Source organism: Tubulanus polymorphus, chromosome 4 (assembly GCF_964204645.1).
Source record: "Tubulanus polymorphus chromosome 4, tnTubPoly1.2, whole genome shotgun sequence".
In the NCBI taxonomy this organism is placed as follows: domain Eukaryota; kingdom Metazoa; phylum Nemertea; class Palaeonemertea; order Tubulaniformes; family Tubulanidae; genus Tubulanus; species Tubulanus polymorphus.
Genome location: NC_134028.1, coordinates 22,079,468 through 22,098,062, shown reverse-complemented (window position 1 = coordinate 22,098,062; position 18,595 = coordinate 22,079,468). Strand labels below are relative to the sequence as shown.

General features: G+C 40.4%; 1 non-coding gene across 1 annotated transcript; it reads right to left on the bottom strand.

The window, feature by feature from the left end:
• Positions 1–14,901: 14,901 nt before the first annotated feature.
• Positions 14,902–14,974, bottom strand: Trnar-ucu (transfer RNA arginine (anticodon UCU)). Its single transcript has one exon. It is a non-coding gene; the product is annotated as a tRNA-Arg (tRNA).
• Positions 14,975–18,595: the final 3,621 nt, after the last annotated feature.

The following is an 18,595-nucleotide window of genomic DNA, read 5'->3' as shown; positions in this document are numbered from 1 at the left end:
CTAAACAATATCGTCGACGTTGTTAAGCTTTATTCGGGGCGCGAGGGATGAATAAATTCGTTAAACGCTTGTGGCAGGCCTTCGAGATGACGTAAAAAAGCGATTAGTTCTTCGCCAAATTGATCTCTTTAAATCGTGCGAGAAACAGATTGAAGAAATCTCGAAGGACAACTCGTAATTCAATACTTCAGTGGATATGGATCGTATTTGGCGCCAGTTTGAAGACGCGGTCTCTGTACAACTGACATGCAATAGCGCGTAGTAGAAGTACTGTAACTGTCACTTACTGTCATCCTCGATTTAACTAATTTTTCCGGGTGACAGCGACAAGTTCATGGTTTAGCTCGGTGACGTTTGAAAATGCTTATCATGAGATTTTCTTTCTTGTTTAGATTTTTTACTTCAGACCCATGCCGGGTGGGGATTCGGGGGTAACGAACGAACCCACTAAAAATTTTCAAAACGCCCTTCATTGTCAAAAACTTCGGGTCAAGATTTTGCGATATTTGGATACAATTTTCATGTTCTTTTCGAAAAGGAAAGCAGTCAATTCTCAAATGATTTGTCCAAGTACCCGGGCACTTCATATTTTGGATGTGTCCTCTTGCAATAGGAAAGTGCTCCTTTTCGCGGTAAATAATGCCCCTTTTCTTGAAATATAATTGCTCCTCAAAAGAGCTCGGTATGGGTCTGTATTTCGGGATTTGATCAAAAAAACTCCGGCACATCTCGTTTAGATGATAAGCGAACAAATCATAACCGGCTTCGCGCAGATTCTACGCTTCCTGAAAATGTACGGTTTAACGAGCTTTCTCGAAGGGTTTAAATTGCGCTTGCTGAACTGATACAACTTAGAACGGAATTGACGAAAACGCTTCGATTCAACCCTTTGATCATCGTTTCATTTGATGATGATATCATCGAATCGAGCCGCGTATAGATCGTCCCCACTACACATCGCATTCTCATTCGCTTTCAACGAAGATAAAATCAACGTAGCGCAAATCAAACTATTATACCGATGTTTTATAGGTGCCGGCCGTGTTTCGCCGGTGGTTGTAGCGTGTACCTATACGAACACACGCGGATCCCCGCGCACATCTCAAAACGATTACTTGCGCTAATAGGAAAATTAATACCGCCGCATCCAGAACCGGTGTAAAGAGTAGTGACGTATACGGACTGCGGACTACTGGGACTACATTCCTTCCCTAGCGCCCCCGTAAGCGCGGTGTCGTAAGCGAAATTTCGACGCTCGATTCAAATGGGTTTACACGATGGCTACGTGAGGTGAATGGGTAAACAGATCGTTATCTAAAGCAAGTAAAAGATTGCTTGTAGCCGCTATCGGAATACAAACCGATCGATGATGCGGCACTGCGCGGTCCCCGTGTCACGATATACACTGGTTACTTAATGACGTATGCCGTGAGGTTAAAACCGACGTCAGATTGAATCTGTAGCAATTACGCAATCGGACAAAATGATCATATCTATAATAATGTATACATTTGCACTAGAAATTGAAGTGATTAGGAGACTGTGGCAATTGAGGTTCCACTGGCGGCGCTAATGTGAAGATTGTAATTGGAACTACACACGTATTTTTTCTTATTTAGTATTATTCCCCAAAAGCCTTGGCTATACACCCCTCGGTGGCATCGCAGTACTGCTGCCTCACTGTGCGTAATCTCAGGTAACTTTACACGTCCAATCGGTTAAGATCGTTTTTTATGGGAGCGCAATGGCGGCTAACCATGAATCGATTCGATCGAAACTAGGCCATCATTGCCACCACCGCCGCGATTCTCATTCAAACTACTGATCGTTCATAATAAATCACACTGACTTATCCGAAATAACTTTACTTTCGGCGTGATTGACGGAAATTAGAGCCATTTTGTTGCCAAAGAGACTTGTCACCCTGTACGCTACCTACTCATTGTCTAGTCTATCCATCATAATCAACAAAGCGTGAACGAACGTGAATATCTTCTCATTATGCGCGTAATTTTTTCCGACGTCAAAGGCCGATCAGAGGTCAGCGGTGGAGTTTAAAACGATGGATCACCGCGTAAAGACCCGCGTGCCCAGCGATATGTGCCGCGCGGATTATGAAATCATTAAAGCCGATTGGCCGCGATTCAGCGAATGCATTGAAATTTCCCATCGGGGATTTCATCGCTGAATCACAATGGATGTATCTATTAGGCGATCACGTATAGATAGTAGATACTTTAGAGTACTCGAAGATGATAAGTAGAAACAGAATTGATACTTCGTAGAATGATAAGATATGATTTTATAATTTCGATACGTAAAATCTTTAAGAAATTAATGAATAACAATAAAATATAGATAATCATCAGATAGGGCGTGATGAGTCGATATTAGACGAAGGAATGCTTTGAAGGGCATGGTCATGAATCAAGTCGGAAAAGCGTTTCGGGCACCAGGCTCATGTGATGTTTACGCTTGCTTCAGTGCTCATCGTCGCACGCTGCAATGCACTGTGGATTTAACGGCACTTCCGTACCGACTGAACCATTCATTTTACCGGAATACGTAATTGTTTTTAAATCAATAGTTATATTGATTTCTGTCGCGGTGGCGATAGCCACTCGACTGCCAGTGGCCCGTTTTCTGCCACCAAATACTCGACGCATGTGCAGTACATATCAGCTCTTTCGAACACCATCCGAGAACACTCAAAAGCTCATCATTACCATGTACTATTATAGACCCCATGTCATAACAGAACGTGAGACTGTCTGGATCTTACATTGCTAGACATGTCATTGCATATTTATTGTCTCTACGTATTTCCATAAGTGAATCAAAATTGGAGAAATGAGGGAGCAAAATCGCCTTCGATCGCTTTAAAGGAATCAAGGCAGGTTTTGATTGAACTGATGTTGATTTAGATAACTAATCATTTGATCACGATCAACACTGATTTAAAGACGGCTTTTATCTCATGGGTACATCAAGATCAAGATTGTCGTTTTAGATATTAGCTCTTTCGGCCAGTGCCCGAGAACACTCTAAAAGCTACATCATAACAGCATAACAGCACGCGAGACATGTCTGGAACTGAACATGTCATCGTACGTATATTATTGTTTGTGTTCCCACAAGATGTTTGCACTTACCCCCGCGCGTTAGAATCAAAATCTTACAATCGCTTTTCAAAAGCGGAGAAGCTAAAAGATTTGAATGTTTAAATGCAACGACGGTTATACGAGGCGGATGCGTCGTCGGCTGCGATTGGTCGAGTCAGTTAACCGGCGGCGCCAGAAGAGTTTTCAAGCTGGAAATCACTGATGCCGAAGGTACTGCCTCATTGCGTATCACTTCTGCCTGAGTTGTATCCGTTCGTCCCATCCTAGCTTCATATTTTACATCACGGTGATCAATCTATCATACTTAATCGACTCAAGCCATATTACTTTCGTTTTACCCTTAATTACCGCGTATTATCTGATCTCAATAACTTATCATCTATGGTATTACACTTCAATTCATTCACTGCCTGTGCCCTGTCGGTATCGTCTCTCACCGCGGCTCAACAGCTCCAGTCAGTCACTCAGTCAGTCATCGGAACGGAGAATCTTCCTCGGCATCGTTAGAATACTATAACGACTCGAAGGTAGAAGCGAGCTAGCGACTTGATCTTATATACGGGCAGAATGGGTATCTGGGACAGGTACAGACACAATGACCAACGGTAAATATTATGTATTTCTTTTCACGTCGTATTTCTTAGATTGTTCGTCACTTAGTATATACGTAGTTCTCAACTAGGATCGGTAGTGAATGTTTGCATCTTTTTTAAATTGCAACCAAAAAATGTTGATTAATGTTTCAAATTTGGCGTATACCGCGACACCGAGATTGGTTAGAAACTTCGTGAATATAAGATTACAAATTCGTTCAACGAAAATGCCGACACATAAAAGCAAAAACGCAAATTGTGCCTCAGAGCTTGGGCTGTATGACTAGTTCATCGATTTGTGAGTCAGGAAAATAGATGTTTTTCCAAATACATCCGAGTTGACCGGCCAGTCTACCGAGAATGCGAACACAGTATAGTCTGAATCCGTTTAATTAGTCAATTTGTCGTTCCGTTTCCTTCTTTCGAAAACTATGTAGTTTAAATTGATTGAGGTATATACACGTACGTATATACGGGTGCTGATGTAACTGCGTCGGGAGCAATTTCGGCGCTCCGATGTATTAGATCGTGCATGATGTATATTTATCTGCTGACGTGGGCGGATTGTAAATCTAGCCGCTTGTCGTCGCGTTAACGATTTTGCAGCCGGGCGTCTGGTTCTCAGTACGGCGTCGATACGTGTGGATTTGACGTGTGCGCCGTCGAATAAAACTCCTAAAACCCGCCGCACCGTTCAAACTTAATAATAAAATTCGGCATAAATCGAGCATACCGTCTTGCGCGCGATCTTTCGCTTTTAGAGCGAATTTCTTGTAGATCGCAAATTCTTCAAATCAGAAACTATAAACATCTCGATATGTCATTTTCGATTTTGAATATGTTTGAGGCAGCACAATTAGAATCAACTATTTACAAATTCGATAAACCATATTTAAAGCATCCCACAAAACGAGCAAGATGAAGTCCGAAAAGTTTCCTTCAAGCTAATGATTTATCGATTCGACGTTTCGACTTTATCCTAATATTCATCTTCAGGTAGGATATAGTCGAAACGTCGAATCGATAAATAATTAGCTTAAAGGAAACTTATCGGACTTCATCTTTCTCGTTTTATCAGCGTGGGATTCTGTTCGTTACAAAACGGAACAGTGTTTCATCAATGGTTTTCAATATACCGTAAGGTGTGACGAGCCAAATGCGTCGTGTCATTTCATACGATTTTTCAATCTAACCTGTAATACGTACATCTTGTTTTAATTCTATCCTATCATCTATTCTCCATACGTTTGGGTATAAATTGGCCATTCTTTTATTTCGGCCTTTTCGTTTTTAGGACTAGATAATCAACTGAGGATTATACTAACTCTCTACTGGCCGCTTCTATCAGGTTTATGATTATGCTATTCCTGAATAGTTAGAGCGTGGTCGAAACGAACGCGCCAGACGTGAATTCCGCAGTCGGCAGAATGCAATCGAAACCCGCCGTGGTTCGGATGGGTTATCTGCGTCGGTTGCGCATTTCTCTTCCTGTCTGCGATACTTTCATCTTTCACTGTCGCCGGTGTATCTAGGCAAACCTCGCGTTCGCGCGAAAAAAAATCCTAAGCGCTATCGGTTGTTTGAACTGATTTATAGGGTTCGCAAAACGGTGCATTGATACGCAGTTTGGGCAATGTTCACTGGGAGATGGTATCACCGTAGTCATAAATGATGCTACCCCGGGGAACGGAGCTGTTTTTGAAGGTCTAGACAACCGGAATTTTATGGGCCCCGCCAGGACGCCATTATCGTTTTATATGTTGCTATAAACTGCAGCAATAGCTCAGTGGTCCCGCAGTACATCCTAAATTATGAAGATATTCAATTGCACTTGGCCCCGTATCTGTACACGCGAGTTAAACTGTCGCCTCGGATAAACCGGTACATTCACAAATAACTAATATACGTTCACTGTCTGTTATTTTTTTTCAAGAAATCTCTAGTTCAATACCGAAATACATAGGAAATGCTTGTGAAAAAAAATTGTCGTCACTACAAATGCGAATTAAGTGCCTAGAATCTTAAATTCGCTTCGTTGAACAGAACTGAACTCGTAAAGCTGTATACTAGGATTAATCGGATTTGATTGAGTTTGATCGATTTCGAATTTGTTTCATACATCGGTTGGGATGTTTATAAAGGATGAATACTTTTATATTTTTAGATGTCTCCGTGAAATAACGTCTCTGGGTTACTGGTAAGTCGTCGTATATCTTAGTTGTTTTATCATATATAGTTACGTATAGTGAGTTAATCTATTTCTTCTGGCACATTTACAAGCTGATTTTCTCACTTCCACTTGATGATGGCTGTTAGTCAACAGCCAAAACGTTGTGGTTTCATTTCAGTTCGTTCTATCTTTAAAAATTCTATTGCGGGGCAGTCAACGCGGATGAGTGTTTTATTCGACTACTAATATTTACAAATATGAGCAGTTTTGCGTTCATTGAACTTGTAATCGAGCAACTTCATTAAGATCATGCCTGCTTTGAACTTCGATAGCTAAATCAGATGCGGTTTACTTTTCTCGAGGGCTATTTTCTAATGTGTTGCGACGTGGTGTAACTCGATGCAAGCTTTTCTCGCTTCGACAGAATAAACGCGACGCCTAAAACAACAAAACTTGAACGAATCTCGACGCTTTAAGCTATGAATATTTAAGTATTTTCCATTCATTCGTTCTCGGCGAAACGTGTTTTCGCGGCAACGATCTGCATCTTAGAGGCGACCACTTCAATTACGAGGATAATGGCCGACTTCGTGCGCCGGGGTTAGCCACTGCTGCAGCCGAACGGTGGGAAATTTCCGGCTTTTTCATAGTCAGCAGTGGTCGGTCTTTGCACAACTGCCACCGGTTTACCGAGTATTCGCCGCGAACTGGTTTTCGGTTACTAATTACCCGAGCTACAACCAATAATCCTCTACTTACTAACCAAATATACCTAAACATCGTGTGACTAAGCGTTCTATCCGTTTAATGCTGATAGACAAGACAAAAACCTCATAATTCGCAATCGTTTTCTTCGGATATATACAACATTAGACACAGAAATGATGTTATTGAGCTTTTATATAAAATCTCAAACTGATAATAATGATTTTGAATTTGAATGTTTTCTTTTGCTGATATTTATTCGACGTTTTGATTATATTCTAACAGTCATTTCGGACTATTGCTATTTCTAGTATGAGACTTACAAATTATCCTTAAATACAACACGGACAGGTTGTTTCTTTGATGAGTATATGTTGAGGTTGGTGGGGTAAGGCTTATAAATGAAATGACACCTTGTTCCTCCGCAGTGGCCGGGTCATTTTGTAAACTGCAATAAAATTCAGTTCATTTCTCTGCTGTCGGGTCTGTTATGGTTAGCTTGGTCATGATTGAAGAAAAGTAATGTACAGGGTAGATAGGCGGCCGGCCGGCCGGTTCAACATTTAAGCTAAGCAGAAAAAGGAGAACAAGATATGACTTTTCTAGCCTAACCAGTGGAATTTGAAATGCATTTCTCTTTTTATATAATATATTATATAGTAAAACCTATGGGCGAATGGTTTCAAATGTTGGTGCGCCGTTCTTATTGACAAAATAAATGGGATTTGAATCAAAGTTTCTTTTTGGCAAAATGTGGGATTCGAATCCATTTTCTTGTTTAGTGAATATGGTATTCCCTATACTAAAACAACGAAAAGCCTCGCGTTATAACGGCAAACAGCGTGTATAGTTCGGCAATCTTTTAATCTCGCATATAAGATTTACCGCCCGGTTTATATAGATACGTACTGTGTCGTCGTACATACATCGATACTTTATCCGGAGCCGATTTATTTTCCAGTTGATTCCGCGGCTAATTTTCCAATCAAATCATTTGCAAATAAACACGACACCAGTCCAGCGATGCGTTTCGGGTTGTGGTGATTAAACGACGGAGACTTAAATACACATTATAGCTATGTCGCGGTCGGCTGACTTTGCGTCGATTTAGTCCAATTATACAGATCGCCTAATTACTGTGGCCATCTCTCTGACGATCGATCTATTTACTAATGGCTCATATTTATATTCACGTCTTATTTGTTTCGAGATAGGAAATTGATGATGAGTATAGTTATCGTAAGAGATTAGGAAGAGATTGCGATTATTATGAGTTTTCGTTAATGTATAAAGTTAAGAGTTTTCGGGTCGAGAGTTGGTTAGTTTTTTTTTGCGGTCATGAAAGCCTCATCATTATTATATATCGTATCGTTAGTCCATTATATCGAGCGAGCGGTGTGGCAGAGCAGTAAGATCGTTCGCCTCTGGGAAACCAGGTCTTGGTTTTGAACCCCGTACTTAACTTTACCGTAGCGTCCGCTGACAAGACATCTATCCTCATCGCCTCTCCCCGGAGTGAATGGGTACCTGGCCAGGGCCAAATTCGGTTTTCGTATCTAGTCGACTAGCGGTCGGAACCAATGACCGAATGCGCTTAATTTCCGAACTATTTCTGGAATATCGACTAACTGAAATTCGGTTTCACTTAGTTCGATTCTAGTCGACTAACCCAGAAGTTGGCCCTAGATGGCTACACGCTAAGAGCGCTAGAGAAATCAAATTACTTTTGAAGATGTACAATTTCTTATGATAAAGAAATGCATAAAGCATTCACCCTTATTGTTGTTACCAATATGCCACTCAGTTCAAAAATTCCATAAAAACCAAACTAGTCTGTGCTTATTTCAAGCTTTAATCCGAAGGAGCGCATTTGAACTTTGTTTTACATGGAAACTACGCTACACAAATGACTATCATCATTATTATTATCATCATTATTATTATTACCGATCAGCACATCTATTAGTGGTTTTTGTCAGCATTCAGTTTTCTTTCGAATCAGCAGCTTGCGTTACAGTTGTTGATTAGATGTAATTCCGGAGTTAGATCAGTTGATTACTCTATATTATACGTAAGATATCAACTTCAAGGTGTGTAACATCGCCAAGAACGGAAAACAAGAGCTTTCCCTCAAGAATCCCCTGTCTTGTGTGGATCTAATTGTGATACTATTTAACGGCGACCATTCTATAAGTTTAGTGAATGAAAATGGTGGTTTCTCGTTGACGAGTAACGACACATTAGATATTCCTGGTATCATCTAGCAGTCATTTCATTTTATCATTCAATATTGATATTACAAATGCCGTACAAGCTATATAATACTTCGACGAAAACAGATTAAAATATCAAATATCTATGTTATCAAATATCTTTTTAACGGCATTTTAATTTCGTAAAAAACCCATCCATCCATCCATCCATCCATCCATCCATCCATCCATCCATCCAACCATCTATCTATCCCGGGCGCCCCCATTCATACTTCAACTACAGGAAAGTGTTTTTAGCGATTTGAGGTAATCTATATTCGCTACGACATAGATGACTGAGTTTTCGATCATCAGGGATTGCTCGATTGACCAATGTCCGACCGGCTATGTAAGTGAGTCAATGAATCTTACAGCTTCGGTCAGAATTGTAATTTAACGGATAATTAATCATCCGCAATTAATACTCGTAATTAGAGCGGGGGATGGACTGCGCGTTGGTTGGACCACGCGGTGGTTGGACCACGCACAAGTTGCACAATACCCGAGGTCAGTTTGTCTCCGACTTCCGAGGTAAGCGTTACTATTCGCCGATGTTTTTAGGCACCAAATCATTCTTTCAGAATGACATAAGTTCATCTTTAAATCACGATTTCTAGAAGGGAACTGTATATGTTATATATATATATATATACGTTATGTAAATCTAACAGGCAACTCTGGGGATTCGATACCTGATATCAATTGGGAATTGAAAAGAATCACGACGACGACGACCACCACCATCACCAGCACGGCGCCGATGGATTAGTTCGAATGTCATGCTTGCACTTACGTACAGTGGTACTGTTCTATTTTCACTGTATATAGGTGCTAGCATGGTATCTGACCTACACGCTACATACTCGGCGCACCAGAAACGGTAAGATTCGAACCTTCGCACCGGCCTTTCGCTCTACGTGGATTACGCATGCGATTCACCATTGGATTAGAGGCTCACGACTTTTTACGTTTGGTTTTTGACAGAGAGGTTTGTCGATCATTTTTAGGACGATTTGTTTCGTCCACGTATTTCAGAACTTGATATTTTGCATTCGTAACTTGCAACAGGCCCGTAGCCAGCACTACGTCGTTGAGGGGGTTCGATTTTCATGAAAATGGAACTTTATGTGCGGCACCCGCGCTAATGTCGGGTCCTATGACCTATGGTCCTATGTCGGGTCCTATTGATGCGGAAAATTCGACAATTAGATGCAAAGAGAATACATTACAAAACTACTACTATATATTTGTGGTGGAAAGTTTGGACAAGTTCCGACAATTTGGACTCAAATCAACTAAATTTGGTAACATGTGCATATTCTGAACGAAAACGAAATGAAAAAGTATTACTAATGGGTGAATCTTTTGAAATCGATTCTCAAATCTTCTTAAGGCCGGCATCTGGGTGGGACTTTGTCACAGTTCGTACCGACCCCCAAACCCCTTTAAATATGGGCCTGTTCAATCTTACATTGGTATTTTTATTGGGGTAGTAGTTTTTGGGTCACATCGATGACGAAGTCTTTGGCAGTATCTATTCAACGATGGAAAACAGGGATCCAAATCATCCAATCCGATCTCGACTTCAGAGCAAATCTATTTCATTTATTTGAAAAACAGTCGTGACATTGTTTAGTTCAGTGTCATTAATTCACTGATCGGTTCGGCATTATGACTTTCTCATTTCGCCGTACGTTTCACCGTCTTTTTATCGTTTTACACTTTCTCTACGATCACGTGACTTGTCGCGTATAAACATCATCGTCGACGAAATCATCGAACCGGAACTGATTCGACGCGTGGTACTTCCGGTCGATACTGCTGTATGGAACTAACAGCGACTATGAACAGCTATAGAGAGATATTGAGAATGCATCAGCTCGACTGACTGACTGTTTGTGTACAGCAGGCGTTTCCTGTCAATACTCGCGACAAAACCTGTCGGAATTTTTCGTATCACCTGCAGCAAAATCGTCGAAATCGTAGAAATCTAACTAACAAACAAAATACTGCATTAAATTTGCATTCTAAAGATGTTGTGTTTATTCTGTTTAGTCTCACAAGCAGGGAAGTGCTGGTTGAGAACACTTCTTCTAACAAGTATCAATGTTGTCAGTTCCGGTTATTTCCAAAATTACGGTTAAGGGTTCCCCAGTTTCGATAGCAACTAGGGCTAAGAACGTTACCCTGTTTGCCGATATACCTCTCCATTTTAAAATAGCTCCCTTTGAATCCCCGATGACGTCATCATCTTGCCCACTACTTATTGTCGATGTGGAAGGAACGATCTAATCACTAAAGAACTACAACGTCAATGGGGATTTGTGTGGTGGCCATTTTGTTTTCTAAATCCTTTCCGCGACGCGCGAAAGCGGGCGTTTCGTACGAGACAAACCCGCTTTCCTCGAATTAAAAGCTTTACAAAAAATAAAGGCCACTTGTCACGTTTATAACAGGAAATTACCACGACAGTGGTGTTTTTCATTGAGCGTTTTTCCACGCACGGTTCGACTGCGGCGGCGAGGAGGTGGTTGAACCGTTAGCGCTCGGGGATTGCATGATTTACGCCACACGACAAACCATTACCGTCACCGTAACGTCAATCTCGGCATTTTTATATGCTTAATGATTGGCTTTTCATATAACAAAACACAACGTTTACCGTCGGCGTATATCAACCCCGTATCAAGCGGTCGGCGGCGCGCGGGTTTTTTTTCTATACGAAAATAACATCCGGGATGCCATTTCGGAGAGATTCCTAATTACTGATTGACGTAGACGCGACATAAATGTTTCTCTTATATTTGACTAGTAGACCGGGCGAGTTGAATCAGGGAAAACTAGATATTAAGAGCGAGTTTCGTTGAAAGGTGTAATTTACTGTGAAAAAGAATTTTTAAACTGTCCATGCAGTTACTGCACGTTACTGCCGTATACACATCCAGAGAACTAATTTAATGTGGCACGGTGAATGTCACATTCAATCAACAATTCTTCACAATCCATGATTGAATGTTCACTTTTTTCTTGTGCCAGGTAATAAATATGTTACGGTGGCGGTTATATATCTTATCGTCATGAAACTCATTCGGGACAGTTGGTTCTTTATATAGTTCGCCACCGGTGTCTAAGCGCCATTTGCTCCATCGAAAATCGACCATTCATTCGCAGTGAAAACTGGAGTTTTACGCTGAAATTTCTCTATAGATTCATGATCTCAACGCCTAAGCCCTTTTCCTATTTTTTGCTGTTGTGGCTGGTGGGTTATGCAGACGATGCATACAAAATGAATAATTTAAGAAAAAATGCTATATCGATCATCTACAGGATATGGCACTGGCCCCAGTTTCATGGAAAAGTTTAGCTCAAATTTTCGGTTTAAGAGCTACTGGCGTTCACGTTTTCATCGAGGACAACAATTCAAACTGAACCGTTCCAAGCTTAAACTTGCGCCCAGGCCCCAGGGTCCAGTTTCACAAAAAGGTTGAACTTTTTGAATTTTTGGTTTGCTTGCTGTTGGTAATTTTATTTTTTCAATTAGTGCAATTAATTCAAACTTTTTACCATTTTAAGCTTAAACTTTTTCATGAACTGAACCCTGGCCCTGTACGGTTTCACAAAAAGGTTAAACTTTTTGAATTTTTGTTGCTGTTGGTAATTTCATGTTTTTCAATAAGGACAATTATGAATTCAAACTTAACCGATTTAAGCTCTTCCGTGAAACTGGGTTCTGGCCACCATTCAATGAACTCGATTTTATCCTATCCCAAATAGATGTCGATTCGAACTCGTCTACGTTGTGATGGCGGGGAATTTCATTCCACGAAAATCCCGTGATTATGAATGAAAAATGTACGCGCGCATCAATCGAATTTAATCCCCCAACTGCAGCGGAATTATTGCGGGTGTCATTACATTTACGGCAAACAGTCAAATTCCGAACGGATTGTGACGCTCATACGTGGCGCCGTGTTTACCAACGCCGCCGACAGCAAACAAGTATCGAAATATTAAGTCGCCTTTCTTGACAGATTCATCTGCTAAATGATGGGCTTAGAATTTAATGCATTGGAAAAGCGCTCGTCGCGATAGATAAACACACCCCGCGAAGTCAATCGGCACGGCTGATGTTTGCAGTTCGCGCTGGTGTTCAGGCCCTTGAAAATACTTTATTTGAATTACGACAATTCATTCTTCCGCAGCCGATCGACTTATACGCGCGTATTATAGACAGCGTTGAAACCGCCGAACGAAGTGAGAATGAACGACGATCTCGGATCGTTTCTAAATGAGATTTTAATTGTGCATTCCTGTCATGTCCGATGTCATCAATAAAGTATCCCCCGGGCAAATATAGATCTATGACATTGTTATGATAAAAACTGCTACTCGGCGTCGACGACTGAGATGTCAAATAATAGAAAATGAGTCTGTTATATTGCGTATAGGGATGGGCTTAATTCCATCCATGGCAATGGAATAAAATCCTTAACATTGTGTCCGTTTCATTGGTAAAAAGTTATTCGCCCCGATATGAGACTGGGTCCAGTTTAACCGATTACTGCCCATAAGGAGCAATTCATGATTTTAGATTGTCGTGTCCCATGGGGGGAGGGGTCTGGTGCGCTTCGATGCTGATGGGTCTTGGTTTTGGTCTTGACTGCGGTACTGGACCCGGACCTTAGTTCTTGGTTAGAATTATAGAACTGCGTATGAACTAATTTCATCTCTAAATAGTCAATCTAGCACAAAATCATGGGCTGGCCATGTTAACCTATAAACAATGGGCTACTGGGAATATAGAATTATTAGAGTAGTATACCAATAAAATTTTACCATAGTAAAAATCGCCATGGAGTTTACTAACATTGAATAACTTACGGCGTTGAATGATTCCATACGCAAAGACCCCATCCTATACGAGAACACAAACCATCGTATTCATATACCGGATAACGTAGGGATATATTCAGTGAAATATTTTTATCTCATCGATTGCTTTCAATCCCGGCTGATCCCGTGCAGCTGTATACATCAACTATTTTCGGCGCGGCCTCGTTTTCATACGGACGGAAAAAAGCGAACGAGATAAAAACCATATTTATCAATTTGAAAAGAAATAATCATACGTAATCCTCGGATAATCCCGTTACTGCGCGATAACGGATCGTTGCGAGATGACGTCACTATATCTGGCAGGAAAGCCGCTTGATGATATTCTTCTAACGCGGCAGAAACGGGTGCATTAAAAACGGGGCCGCCTCGAGTTCGCCGAATAAGACATGTTTCATCGCTGTTTAAATCGCTTTGATACGTGATTATAGACAAAACAACAAGCCAATTAGAGGTATACTCTTTAAACATGGCTCGGTACCGTCGAAGTAGAAAGAAAGGCCATTTTCTACGGCTGGCTACCGACATCGTAGTATATGTGTATATATTTCATTAACGTAATTGTTTGAGAAAAAAGATTAGATTCAACGATGCATAATCAGAACGGTAAATGTTTGAACGTATTTGTCAAAGGTTTTAGAAAAACCAAATCAAAACAAAAATCAAACGAAAGAAAAAATAAAATAAAATCAGTCTGACTTTGTGTCTCATGGTTTTGTCTAAAAGTTTCTATAGAATAAGTTTTTTTCTTGTTGTTGAAAATATCAGTTCTCCCTGTATCGATTTTTTTCGCACTATTGATAGTAGCCCTGATTGATATTGAGTGCGCCCGTTTTTGATGAAGAAATTAGAACTATATTTAGAACTATATTGGTAGCTTTCTTGTTGTTTTTCTTCCTCCAGGTCATGTTTAATGTGTGAGCTCTCAATTCACGAGTAAAAGTAGCTGATTCAGGCTAACATGAAACGAAGTTTTGACAAACGAATCCGGAGTAGCAGTCGGGAAGCATGGAACTTTGGAAAACTCCAAGAAATGAGCGCTCCGCCTTTTTTCCCTCTACTGCAAACAGCTAAGTCAGTATTTATTTCATATATATTTTGATATTAGATTAGCTCATCTAGAAACCGACGTAGTCTATTGAAATAATTGTATTTGAAAAAAAGAACACCCTCGCTGGGATTCGAACCCAGAACCTCTGGATTAGAAGTCCAGCGCGCTATCCGTTGTGCCACGAGGGCTTGATGACTGTGTGGTGTTATACTACATAGATGAACACGATGAGGCCGTGTGTTCAATACGACAGCGCTCGCAGCTACTAATCTCCAATATGCATTCTACTACATGAATGTAAATGGTGTAGATGAAAGCTGTTCAATGAACTATTCCTCGGCATGTTAATTTTCGGTAGAATACATTAATAGGGGTGAACCATAATGCAGTTGGGCAACCGGTAAATAAATATTTAAATAAGTCGATCCGAAAGGTTTCCTTAAAGCTAATAATCTATTGACTCGCCCGACGTTTCGACTATAACCTAATAGTCTTCTTCAGGAATACTGAGTTAACAAAAATATTCTCTACAATTTATCGCCACAATACGGAAGTGTTTGACCAATGGAACCATTCATTTCGTTAATAATGGTAATTCGTTAATTAATTAAGAATTAAGAAATTACAAAATCTTATTTTAGATTTTGGCAATATCGAACGTAGAGGCATAGGCAATTTGACTCGGGCCTGATCCGTGCCGATTTGGCGTGATCGCGGCTATTGTTAACCGGATAGTCAATGAAGAACTGGCCAAATAAATGCTTCGAAGGGCCCTCGTTAGTTTGAATACCAGACCGACAATTTTAAAGGTTACTCTTAATTGTTTCGGCAACAATGCCGACACCAGACTAGGCTGACGTGAAGCCTAGCTAGCTGTCTCACAGAGAGTTCATTCATTTGACTTCAATATATTTGCCATAGAACTGCGTATATGCGGATATATGATGAGTCGGTCTTCCCGTTCGCTTATAGTTCTATGAATAAATGTATGCATACAATAAAAGTACTTTAAAATGCCATTATTGGGACCAATGAAACCAATGAAAAACATGGCATTTCGATTGCGAATTTGGCGTTATACCGAATGGTATTAATCATTGAATTTGGGTTAGATTTAGCAAATCTGTTCTCTGGAAAATGTTGGCGTTAAGTGAACAGTGGCTGCACCAAAACGGGTGGCGTTATAACGAACTTTTACTTTATGACAATATAGTAGTCCCTATAGGGATTTAGTAACCCAGTGCTCTCAGAAAATACCACAATTACAAAAGAAAAATGGTTTCCTCTCGAGCGAAACGTTTGTGTCGACTGTATCCTAATAGCCAAACAGGATGTTCATGACTATGTGATATGTCTATAGATCAAGGAAACATTTTCGGGCCCGTTTTTCTTTTATCATACAATATTGTCGTCGACACAGTGTTTTTCATGATGATTGGAATCGATAGTTTATCAAATCATTCGATGAGCTATACTTTTGGTCACGGTCAGCCGTAGGCCCTTAAATGTGTCAGAGAGAAGTGACCTTGGTATTGTATCAGGGGTACAGTTGAACCACCCATCATCATCATCAACATCATCCTATGATACGTATGCATACATATATTGTATAAATCCTATTTAAGCGTATCGAGTCTTGGCCGGGATTATTCTAAAGTGATATATTCCGGCTAAGGCTAATCAACGGGTGATCAACCCCGTATAGCTTTGTGTCCCCGCATACGAAATATCTCATTGAATACGTAACGCTAATTTTCTCACGAAGCCTGATGACGATAACTACGGGCTCCACATTCGTTCGGCCGAGAATCGGAACCTCGGTTTATACCGCCGTCGAAATATAATCACAACATAGATTTCTTCTTTTTTTGTTAAACGTCAAAATGTCAGGAAGATGCAGTTGAAATTGTCGCTGCCTGGGGACTGCGGTTCCGATGTTGCCCTCTGCGGAACCGCGGCGACATACCGGAAGCATATTTTCAGCCATTTACCAGCGCTAAAACAAACCCAGCAGCCGGTCTTTTTCCTGTCGCGGAATCTAAAAATTAGCTACGCCTGATGTCGGTGAAAACTCTTTCTTCCCCTAAATTCGTACTCTAAATACATCCGCTATAAACGTTGATGCCGTTACTACTTTATTTTATTTCGCACTATGTTTAAAAAAATTCATAACTGAATATGTAAATGTTTTGAATATTGTATCTCAGTTGGGTTGTACTTATTTTAAAACGCCATAAAGCCTTTTGTAATAATGCGCTGTATAAGTTATAATATAGTATAATATTCCGAATATAATACAGCAAAACATAACATAACAAGACATAATATAACATAACATTATAAGACATGACATAAAATATCATGACATAACATAATAAGACATAATTTAACATAACAAAATAAGACATAATATAACATAAACGTTGTCATCAGTCCATACTCTGCGGAACAATGTTGTCAAAACTACACAAAATTAACTGAAGTCATTAGCGGAGCAGTAGCAAATTGATGAGCCCATCGCCTCCGTATTTTTGCAAAGAAGGTCTAAAATATGTAGGAATTTACTAAAATTATATACACTAGTAATGTATTGGAAAGATCGCCAGTTGTTTCAAATGCTGCAAGAAAAAAACTTTTTTTTAAAAATCGGTCCAGATCCGTGAATATCCCTTTTAGAAATCCTGTATCAGCGCATGGAAGCCATAAAATCCTTCTAGAAAACCTCTCCCTTTCACACGTGAAAGGTTTCTTAGAGGCGTTGAGGATAATTGTTGCACAATACACGTCTATATGTATATACATCTAATGGTTTCGTACTGTTGTTTTTTTGCAAACTGCTATAATTCCAGCCCATTCACGTAGACGCCGGGCGTGTATAAATCATTCATGCTGTCTAGAAATGCAGCCGTGTATAACGAAATATATGTATTTTCTCAAGTTGTAAATGTAACAAATGGTTGGATTTGGACATTTTTCGGTGATATCGACACGCTCCACTCGACCCGAGACGCGCTACGGCGCGCAAACTTTCCAGTTTGTTCTGCAACTCTCAATAGCATTTATCTTCCAAAAACGGATCGCATGGGGATAATTGGGACGTTGGCGCACACATAATCAATCTCTCAGCGAAAATATTTCAAATACGATCCCATTGAACAAATAAATTAAATCTTCGTGAGCGGAATTAATGTTGCGGGTGCGTGGATGATGATGTGCCATTGGCGTCGTGAGCCATTAAACATTTTCCTTATATCAGCACCGATTATGGCACTATACACTGATAAGAATCACCCCAGTCAATCAGATTTTCGTTGGATCAACATGTTTGAGTACCCAGTGTACACAGATATGGCGCTTAAAACGTCGCTAAGACATGCTTTAACCCCTGGTAGTCAAGAGTCGAGGTAGTTGAGATGTTGGATACGGTGAAGCGGCCGCGAGCAGCCACGCGTTCTTGCGTATTAGTCGAAAGTCTGACGTGTATGCGTCGCCAAAAAGCGCGCTCACAATAAACACATTATCCAGCAGACAAATAAGGATGCTAATCACAGGGAACCGTTGTGATTTAAATCGCGATTAGAAAATCTGCACGGTGAATTCGAAGTTGTCGGTATGGTCGCGGTGATCTATTCAATGCGACAAGTATGGACACTGAAAAACTGATATCTCGCAAAAAATGCAGACACTTTGAACGGTTCGCGTTGTAAGCGCTTGTCTCCCGCGCTCGCTTCGTAGATAGATTAACAGTATCATAGTTTTTGGAGATGACGCGCGTTGGCGAATAGTTCACGCCGGGGGAATAAATTAAA